Genomic DNA, 11,690 nt, shown 5'->3' on the forward strand with positions numbered 1-11,690 from the left:
TGAAATACTTCGTGAGTATCCTGTAGGAAAAATCCTGCCTGGTATGTGTCAATGTCCCTGGAAGGAAAAGGAATCACTGGTAGAGCTGAGAAAAAGTGTGTCTCCTAGTAAACCCTTTTGCTGTTGATGGCGTATCTTCTGAGCATCTACTGCGTTTCCATTTCTGAAATGCATCTTGTACTTCCATGCTGAAGCTGAGTTATGTTGCCTTAGTGAATATTAACAAGCAGCTTTGCCAGCAAACTTCTTGCACCTTGAATGGTTAAAGGAGAAAGGAGATACTGGAATAGAGAAGTAAGGCGATCTGCCAATGTACTGGAATGTATTCCTGGTCTTTCAATTGCAATTCAAGTGTTGTGTGTATGCTAGGTCACCCTTTGCATCACTTCTGCTCTTTCAAATTGTGAACACACCCTTCAAGTTAGTGCATAACCTCTTGCTTCTGTCTCAGGCCAAAATTCTTTGTGGATAGACCTTTTATGCGTCCAGGTTATTGTTAGAAACAAGTTGGGTTTTTGGTGTTTTGTGGGAGGGTGTTTTTTTTGGTTGGTTGATTGGTTTTTGTAGTAATAAAGGATCCTCGTTGTATTTGTATTGGTGATAGATCAGCCCTTACCTAATGCTTTTTCAGCCACTATATGTCATTCTGACCAACATTCTCTGTCAATCTAAAGGTGATGGATAATTGGGGAACATGGCCAGACACAACTGCTAGACAGTTGCTCTGAACTACAACAAAGGTTTATAGATTGCATTTCTTTCTACCTGTCTTTTAAGCATCCTTGAGGAAGGATAGGAGATAGATTAAAATCTGTGGTATGAATCTCGGAGTTACTTTATAACACTAAGTTTTTACGTGAAGCTTTTTATTAAATTATCTGGCCTTACCACTACTCATTATGTTCCTGTATTTAGTAGGCCTGTAACTAAGAGAGAGCCTGGCTGAGCCCAGTATGTTACGGTTGTCTACTCAGGTCATCAAAGAGCTGTGAATTAAAAAATGTCCAATAAGTGAAAGGATTCTGTACTTTTCTCATTTGAAGTGGAGAAAAACTATGCGACAGCTTTGAAATCGGGCAGTGTCTGCAACTGAATGTAGGCATTCTGCATCTCATCTCAGATTCAGCCTTCAGGTTGTACTCGTGGAAACTCCTGGCCAACACACAGTCAAGTGGCTGAAACTGCTTTCACATTCACTAGTCTGGTTCTTTTAATCTTTATTTGTTGATTTCCAAACAAAGTGAACAAAAAAATCTTCAGAACTCCCTCTTTCTTGAACACTCTCTCCTTGTTGAATGATTTACCTTTCCCAAAGGGTGAGGCATTAAATGGATCCCATAGGCCCAAAAGATTTAGGCAAGGTGGACATGGCTAAGTGCTCCTGGACATGAAGTAGAATGCTTGAAAGGATTACTAAACTATAAGGGCACTGGGAAATTATTTATTGTATTATTTATGAACATTTCATTTTTCATAGCAAAAAAAGTTTTCTTATACATGTAGCTCTTAAAACTGAATCTTTTGTTCTTAAAGACATGTTTAAATGTCGTAGCTGAAATATTTAGAACTTTGCTTCTACATCTGTCTAGAAAGAGCTGTTATTTGAAAGATTTAAAAAATACATAAAATATTTGTCCCTTCCTTTGGCTGCTTATTACAGATTGGCTGCTTGTATTCCTTTTTCTTGTAAGAGTTACTGTTTTCTAGCCAGAAACTTTTGGCTAGACAAAATCAGGAATATCACAGCAAGGAGGGAGGTAAACTTTGTCTTTAAGCAGGTAGTTTTTTCAGGATAAAAAGACTATTTGAAATTTACCTTTCCTTCTAAATTTCAGATAGGGATGATAGGGTAGCAGAAAGTCTTTCTTTGGGATAAGCGTCTTTTTATTTTTCTTGCTGCCAGCAATGAAAAGAGAACACTATCACTTTACCTAGCAGAATCAGCTGTTGGCTCTACCATAGACACTGTGTGAGATTGATTTTTCTCCATCTTCTTCTCGATTTCAGATAGAGTGAGGGCCCTTACTCTTTCCTTATGATGGAAAGGTATCATGCACCTTGCATCCTAGTCTATGCCTACAGCTCCACAATGTACACAATGCAAAAGATAGAGCTGCAAAACCTTTCATATAAAATACTGTAGTCTCTTATTAAAGCCAACATTCTGGGGTTTTTGCCTCAATTCTTTAAAGTAGTTTGTTCTTCTTCTTCGGTGTTCTTTGATAATTTGTTTCATCTTGTTTCAATCAGTCTATTCTGTCCTTCCTTATCAATAACATAAAGAAGGTAATAGTTCCATTGTGGAAAGATTTTTTTTTTTTAATTATTTTTTTTTTTTCCCCCTTACTGTGAAACTGCACAGTACCCAGCACAGTGGTTGCAATGTGCATTGCAAGTAATTGATAACAAAGTGGTATCAGCAGAGGGAGAAACAAATAACCTAAGTGATGCTAGGGATAATTACTGTTTTTAAACGTAATTTGTCAGACAGTATTTTCCCCTGTGTTATCCTTTATAAAATCTTTCTTTGTTATGGAGAGGAACAGATACTGTAAATGCAATATGATTGCATTTGGAAAAGATTGAAGTCCTGCATTTTGACCTGGAGATAAAATGTGTCAAATTAGACCTTTCAGCATTGAGATGCTGTGTGGTTTTAATGAAATGTCAAATACATATGAATAGTTAACCTACCTTTTATTTTCACAGCTTATTAAAATCATTAAAATACAGCAATAATTATGATACTTTCTGACTGGTGTATTTATATCAACCCTAGGGATACTTACAGAAGGGTTATGCTCTGATGTGAACAATTGCAGAAGGTTAGCGGTGCTTCTTCCTTACATCAGAATGTGAAACTAGAGTTTTGTCATCTTTGCTGTACATCTGATGGTTTTTTAAGTGTAGGATCTGACCTATAGAACCCAAAAAGGTGAGATTTTTGTTAAATATTTTTCATTTTTCAATTAGAAATTGAAAATTAAGTCAGCCTATATTCAAAACTGCGCAGCTTCTCATGAGAATTGATCCTCTGTCACTTGAGACAAACTGAAGAGCATGTTTGTCCCTATGGATCTTCACAGTTTTAAAACAAAGATGATGGGCTAGAATATTACCTGAGGGAAAACCTAATCTTTTAAATCAATGGTCGTGCGTCCTTGCAATGACATTATGTTATTTACTCTCTATTATTTGGCCAGTAGATATCTCTACCGTGTGTTTTGTCCTCAGTTTTTTAACCAGTGAGATTCCTGATAAGCAGGAACAGAGCTCTAACTTTTGATTCAGGTTGTATGTATTCATACAGGCTTTTTCAAAACTCTTGGTATCAGAGCTTTGGTTGTGGTCATGAATTTTGTGGGGTTTGCTGCTTTTAATTGGTAGAATTGTTTACTAACTGTGCTACATTTTGGGGATCTATTTCAAAGGCCTGAAGTTTCAGAAAGGTCTTTTGTTAGTACTAACTGAAACAGATCTATAATGGATATTTCTGCAGTGGCAAAATGATTTTTCAGGCTTAGTACTCAAGACATTTTTCTACTCGACTCATGTAGATCATAGAAATGAGCATAACGGAGCTAATTTCTGAGAGTTGAAAATATACAGATTTTCATGGAAATCAGTAGAAAGATTCCCATTTGCTTTATATCAAGACCCAAAAGAAAGCTTTTGTTCCAGAGTTGCTATTTGATCTTGCGCTTGCCATCCAGGGAGACTGGTGTCAAAGAATTTAACTCTCAGATCGGTGTATCTTAAAGACTTTGAAGGGAAGGGAAGGGAGTTCCTTCACATGAAGAGCCCTGTCTGGCTCTGTATCAGGACTTTCAAGCATTGGCAAAGTAATCAGTGTAATTTTTCTTCAGCACAGATTATGCTGTAAAAGCAAAAAAACTAGCATAATTGATTTGGTTTTGGAATAAGATGACAAGTTTGTAACGATCACCGTTTTTGGAGATTAAAGAAATGTACTTTTCACTTTTCTGACGTTATGTCAGTATCTTTCTCCAACTGTTTTGAACACCTTGACGGTTTTTATCTTAAAATCTGTTTTTGAGAAAGGTAAGTAAGGGAAAAGCTAGATCTGCCATTGAAACAGTGTTACTTCTATCTCTGTTCTAAATTCTTTTGTGTTTGATAAAATCGCAGTATAAAATAGTCTTACAAAATCCAAGCGGGTCAGGGAAGGACATTGTGCTCCATTTCAGATAACCTGCCTGATCCTTCATTGTTGCGTGTTTGATTTTCAGTGGTCAGGCAGTATGCAATGTCATTTACGTTTTAGGTTGTTAGCTGGATTATTCTAGTATCATTGCCTTGCCAGGATTTTTGCAATATTCTTGAAAGGTCGGTAAAAATTACATTTTTACAATGAGAGCTGAGGCACAGTGAGGCTGATGTGACTTGGTCACAGCCAAATCGATACCATGCAAGTAAACTACAGTCTGAGAAAAGGCAGTGGGGTCATGGAGGACATGGAGTGGTTTCTATTCAGGTAGTGCTAAATAGACAAGGACTCTTCATCTGAGAAGGAGACAACTTGCAGGGTATGACAAAGATCTGTAAAATCATTAATAACATGGAGAAACTGAACAGAGAACAAAAGTTCAGTCTGTCCTACAATATAGGAAATAAGGGTCCTCAAATGAGAAGCATGGGGAAAGTTCAGAACAATTGAAAGTCCAGACGTGGACTTTCTTTTAGTTCAGTAAAGCCATTTTTAATTTTTTATGCTTAATATAACAGAAGAATTGAAACCTTGAATGGGGGGGGAAGTATATGCAGGGGCTGCAACTTCTTGTTACAGCAGTGTCCTCTACTCAAGTCTGTTTCCAAACATGATCAATCCTTTCCAATTTAATCCTTCAATCTACTATGTCAAAGCTGTAGAGAAAGCTTAAAGGTGGAGCAACTGGAATCTCTGTGAATTGCCAAACATCCTCCCAGCACAGCTTTTCATCATTCATTTTTGAAATAGCGGTATTCATAAAATGATTTTGAGGGGGTCCATAACTTTAATTGGCTCGGCATGAATCTTGAAGCTGATATGACACTGAAATAGCAAAGCTTCACAGTTCCTGGCTATGGGTTGCAGCAAAACTGCTGAAACACAATGTCGTGCACAAGATCGATGTGACACCATATGCTTACTCTGAATGTGCATGCAGTCAAGCCAGTGTGATCTACAGGCCCTTGAAACTAGGCAGCTCCAACTTCAGGAAAATTTCTCTTCTGCTCTTTTTCTTTATTTTTTTATTTTTAATGAATAAGGAATAGAAGGAAGACTGGAGATGATATCTTTTGCCATGCTTGCTTTGTTTGAATGTGTCAGGGTAGCATATAAGAGGATGTAGCAACTGATGGATTCCTGGTTGAAGGTGAGAAAGTTGAAGGAGACAAATACTGGGGAAGCCAGAATTACAACTTTTATGATGATTTCTTAGGCAACTGATCCATAGGGTTTGAAATTGGGGTTCAAGTCATGCAAATGGAAAAGGGTATTAATGGTCTGTATATTCAGAATAAACCTCATCAGCATCTAACATTTTATTGCTGTTCTACCTATAAAATTTAAATTATTTAAGAGTGGTCTTGAACTTGCAGTAAAAGCTAATCCCTGACACGCTACTTTTATCATGATTCTTTCTTTGTAATGAAATGAAACAGAATATTGTCATTGGCTTCAGCAGAATAAAGTTAATACATAATGATCAGTTTTGAACAACCTCTTAGGAGTACCTCGGATAGTTTAATGAAGTCTATGTGTGGGTTCCTAAACCACTGTCGGCAGACATCACGTTATCATACAAGATTTAGCGTTTTAAAAACAGGTTTCTTATTCTTGAGGAATGCAATCCCTTAAAATTCACTAAGTAAGGCAAACAGAAAGAAGCCAACATTTATTATCTTCTAAGATATTTTGATGTTTAAGGTCGTCATATACTTTTTTTGTGTGGTAGGAAAAACACAGGATTCAGTTTTGCGTGCTGGCAAACAGCCATACTAAAAATGGTTTCCAGCAAGTGCACAGGACAGTAAGAATGGGAGAGACTCACTAAGAACCTTGCGTAAAGGAATCGAACACAATGCTGCGCTGAAGCCAGTGCAGAAACTTAATTAACAGTGCATGCGCTAAAATGGTTAGATGTCTTTTGAAGCAATGCAACAGCAAGAAAGGTGAAGCCGTCGAAGGATATTTTACTTTTCACAGAATAGAAGCAGGTCCCATCAGGCACTTGTTTTCCCCTCAGGTTTAATGGACAGGAGCGTGAAAAAGTAGCTGTTTTAAAAATCAGTACTGCACACATTAAGAACAGCACAAAGATGAAGCAATGTTTTGTACGTCAGCTGTTCTACAGGATTTTGTTTGCTTTAGGGATACTGAGGTGAAAACAGTTAGGGGCTGATGCAAGATGACCCCTAAAAGGAGAATAACCTCCTTATATTTAAGATATTCAAACTATTAAGAAGTTTGTAGCAGTGTGATATAATGCTCAAAATAGAAAACTACTGTCATTCCTGGCTCTGTCACTGAATCACTACATGACCTTGAGTGCATCCCTTACCTTCTGTTTCAATTCCTTCTGTAAAGGGAGGTCATTCTTGAGCTTTGCTTCCATTAGTACAGTAGCAGGTGTTGCCCAACCTTTGTTAATAGCTGATTAGAACCTACTATGGACAAGAACAGCCATGATTAAAACTGTTAGCTGCTGAGAAATAACTCTGCCCTTTTTAGTTGGCATGCAAAATAAGAAATATCGGCAGCATGTTTACTAGTTGAGATGAATCTTGTTGTGGTTGTTGGATATGATAACAAGTGTAATTCTGATAGCTTTTCTCTTATGCAATGATACCTAACTCTGCCAGGATGCTGCAGAGAATTCATCTTCCGCTCAAGTTAGGCGACCTTCAGCTTCATCATACTTTACTGAGGAAATGATCTATTGAAGTGTCTCAATTAAGGCAGCTTCCCAAACTCGGGTCGTCTGGCTCTGAAAATCCCAAGCTCCTCAGATTTCCTTTTCATGTTCAGTTCTCTTAGTGGCTCTGTGTAAATCAAAGCTTCCTTTCCTTGATAAAAGAGCAGATAGGGGATATGTTACTACATCCAAACTTGAAAATGAAGTTGTTCATCAGTTGTTGCAAAACATTGTGAAATGACACTTTGATGCACTCTCCCCAGTTTTGTTTTGCAGACTGTTCACAGCCTGAAGCACTTCGATACCGTAAATTATTTATGAAGTTTTCAGTAATAATAATTATTTGTAAGTGGTGTTTCACACCATAGCGTGTGCCAAAGGGATCTGTAGTAAGCTGGTTGGAATTTTCAAACATATTAGTCATGTAAATGCCACTAACACTTTCAGAATTAGATAATCTTTAGACCTTTTTAGGGGGTAAAACAATGGTTTGCATTATTTGTTCCTGTTTTTCCGTGTATGTGCTGTTCACTAGTGTAGACTCGCCTGTTTGTTTCTTTGGGTCTGCTTCTGGTTGGACACTCACAATTGCCCTGTCAATAGATTTACTCTGGATACACATCTATGGAGGTGAACTCTGGGCTGGATTCACTGCAAAAAAAGCTGCTGAAAATCCTGGAGCTGATCTATTAGTTTCTTTTATTCTGTCTGCAGAGGACACAAACCCTTGTCCTTTGCTTTCACTCATTCTATATTCCGCAATAAAGTTCTGTGAATTTAGGGAATTTAGTTGAAATTCAGGCATTTGTTTTGTGTTCATGTCACACGTTGTTTCTGCCACAGTTGCTCTCCTTCCCCCCTCAGTGAGTAACAAACTAAATAAAAGGAGCTTGTGTGAGATTTGGCTCAGCAGACTCTGCTCTGTCTCTGTGCCAAACACCTTAAAGCTGCAGTAACCCACTGGTGAGCTGTGAGCTATAACTGCTCTGGCTTCAGTGAGTTCTCAACTTCACCATTTCTTTTTTTCTCTCATAGCACTTTTAACCGTTAGCGATTCTGTGACAGAGAATGAAATGAAGAGGGTCTGGTCAGAGTCACTCTTTGTACACCTAGTAATGGATTAGACAATATTACACTGGTGGGGCTGGGACATTACAATGAGCTGGCAGGTAAGATGGTGGTAGAGAAGCAGCTGTTTATTGGGATTCAACTACAACTCAAAGACTCTGGGCTTATTAAACCCACACGGGGGTATTTTTTCTGTGCTTGCACCTATTACCAATCTCTGTTCCTGAGATTTTCTCTCATACGCACTGAAAACATCTACGACAGGGAGGTTTTGCTTTGCATGGCGTAAGTATGTTGTTAGAACGTGATAATAACTGTCAGTTGTTCAAAAATTATCTGTGCTGAAGTTCAGTGCCTAAGATTAACTTAAACTGACTTCAAAATCTCCTGAGACTCCAGCTCCAAAGTCAATCAGGTTATTTAAAAAATTTCACATAGTACCACTGCTCTCTTTCCATTGCCTCACAGATATCAGCTGGAAGCTTCAAGCAGGACATACAGCACAGGCTTAGGTCGTGCCTGTTGGATTCTGTTCCTGCTGGTGCCACTGGTTGCCCAGCACTTCAGCAAACTACTCAGTTTTTCCATGGCTCATCTTTTGCGATGCGCCCTTACTCACCAGGCACATGAAGGAGTGCCTAAATCAATGTTAAGATCTCTGGCTACTGAAAGGAATTACCCTTTGCTGTTCAAAAATGTAAACAGAAATAGGCTCATACTAAAATTTTTTAGGATGCCAAAAATGATTGCCAGCACCCATGAAACCAACCTGATTGTCAGCATCCATGAAAAGATCTTTTGACATAACAACATTGTAATCCATCTTGCAATTCTCCTTAAAATAAAGACTTCTCTCTCTCTCTTTCCTTTAATAACTGAATTTGACTTTGCAAGGAGAGGGGCCTTGTGGCAATGAAAGAAAAGATACAGGAGGGCTGGCAGCAATTTCTGGCTTTCCTACAGAATTTGTAGCCTTGGGCAAGTCAACGGGTGCTGTGATTTTTTTAATATATTTATTACAAACAAAAATGCCTTCATATGCCTGTTACTGGCTCTGGATTTCCATAACTGCTTGGTGAACAGCAGGCTAGGCATAGTTTTTCACGATCCCTCCCGGAACCTTCCTCACCCAGCCAATGAAGTAGAACTCCACCAAAATGGAGAGGAAGAAACTTCTGAACTCTCTCTGTTGGAATATGTGATATTTAGAGCACTTTGCCTTGTCTTAAGCTTGGTGTAAGTAATGACTGTGATGTTATCATCTGGGGTTGGAGATTAGATATTTTCATTATGTCTGGATTCTTTTCCACTCCTAAGAGCATTTCTGTATTATTGTTTACTAAGCACATTCATTTGTCTGTTGATGTTTATCAAAAAAAAATGATCTTCCTTTCCTAATGTTGTTGACTCCCATTACCATTTTTCTCCTGCAATGGCAATGGGGAGAATTGCATTTAATTAAAATAATGCAAATCAGTGAAAATTTTTGTGGTTTTGCTCAGTAAAGAAAAAAATTCAGAAGGGAGTAGATGGTTGGGGAGCAGGAGAATAAATAGTAGGGGAAGGAAAAGTCTGATCTTTTTGCATATGCTTTTATAAGCTGTAATGAAATACTTGGTAATAGGCATGTTGACAGCAGCCTTACTGTTTGGTAAGGCTTTAAGGGGCACGACACTTCAGATCGATCCTTCTTGGATACTAGCTGCATTAGTATTCTATACCCACACCAACCCGGTCATTGTCAGTGTGGCATGCTAATTAGTACTGTCCTTCTTTTTCTCTTCCTTCCCCTCCATCTCTTCTCTTCCCCTTTGCTTTCCAATTCGGCCGTCCACTTCTATCAGTGATATATGGTTTATATCTTCCTAGCCATTATGCTGATGACCCAGGGCAGTGCCTGCCACTTTTGATAAACTGTCAGATTATTTTTGGAACGTCCACATATGCTTTTCTGGAGGTACAATTTAGCGCTATGATAATCTACTAAATTGCTTTCTGTCCTATGCCAACCCTCACTTCTGCTGTTCTTTTTAAGGTTTGCATTGCCAGAGAAAAAGTGTGCCTAGCAAATTTTAGGCGACGCTGCACCCCAAAAATGGGACCAATGTATTCTCTACTAGACTATTTATGAAATACAGGGTTAAATAATGTTTCTGTTTTCCTTTTTTTGTTTATGTATATGCAGAATATAGAATTATTGGAAAAGTGCATGTCCATTTTTTGCCTTAAAAAGTCTGTTACACTGAGCTCCCTTTAATTACTTTTACAACATAACAAATTGACAGCATTACAACATCAGAAAGACTACCTAGCATAACTTTTATGTGAATAATTGGTAAATCTACTGCTCATAAAATATTAAAGAAAAACTGTGGTTAAAAGTTGAGTTAACTGCATATTGACAAGGACTGTGTTTAAAATTGGGAAACACATACTCGTAAAAGATGTCTGCTATCCTCTGTTTTTTTCAGGACCTTACGCTATAGCATGCAAAAAGAAAAAGTTGAATGGGTGCTCTGGGTGGACAGTACACAAGTGAAGTAGAAAGATGTTGGTGGATTTGTGAAGCTTCATCCTCCAAGGGCTTTGTTATGCAACGTTCCAGTTCATAGGTCCCACAAGCTATTTGGATGCCAAAATAATATCGATTTTATTGGGATTTAGTTCCTTCACAGACATTAGGCACCCAGCATCATTGGTGATCTGGGCCTGAGTAATAGCAAGGGCCAGATCGCTCAGCCTTACATGTTTGAAATGGTTGAAACTAAGGGCAAAACTGAGTCCCTGCTTTTGCGGATAAGCCACTTCTAAAGGACTGACTTTCCTGTGAGCCACACTGTATTAGAAAAGAAAAACTCACCTGAAACCTCTCACACTTTTGGATGATGTTGAAAGTCTTAAATGGAATTGGAGATGTGGTACCTGCTGAGGCAGGAAGGCAAAGGATTTATTGTTCTGTGTAATTCTCATGACTTTTCAGGGAGGAGGTCCACAATGCATGATGAGTAGAGGTGCGAAGGGGAACTCGGGCAAGGTTTATCAAATAGTATTTGCTTCTCAATAAGACAACAAGTACAGGCTGACACTTGATTGTATTAGTAGAGCAGATTCAAGATAAAATCCGTGAACCTGTATATATTTAGCTTTTGGGTTATTCCTTATTGGCATGGCTCTTACTGCAACAAACTTTATAATGTGTTTTTTTCCTAGTCCTTTTTTTCTTAAACAGCATGCAAATGTCTTCTTTTATTTTATTTTATTTTTAAATAGCGCTATGCATAAACTTTCATTTGGTTCATTTTGGGAAAAATGTGGCTGACCTAAATAGAAAAAATATCTTTGATCTTGCAGAGGTTGAACTGTTAGCAAAAATTAGTAACTGAAAAATGAACACATGAGGTATCCCTCCAGAGAATAAAATATATCTTTGAATCAAAGAATCTTAATGCATAAGAAGCCAACTTCCCACAAAGCTTGTGCTTTTAAACAAAATTACTAGAATTTTAAAAAGGAATATATCGGAGATGCATGACCAGGCTTTGCCAATATTTTTGTAAATTAAAACTCTCTATTGTGTATTGTGCTGTTCCTCATTTTTTGTGGTAAGTAAATTTGAAGTGGGTCATCTCTTACTCGCAGATGCTATCTGTGAATAGTTGCACACTATTGAAACTATGAGACATTCATCTTTGAAGGCAGTCT

Source organism: Fulmarus glacialis, unplaced genomic scaffold, assembly GCF_000690835.1.
Source record: "Fulmarus glacialis isolate BGI_N327 unplaced genomic scaffold, ASM69083v1 scaffold1017, whole genome shotgun sequence".
NCBI classification, from domain to species: Eukaryota; Metazoa; Chordata; class Aves; order Procellariiformes; family Procellariidae; genus Fulmarus; species Fulmarus glacialis.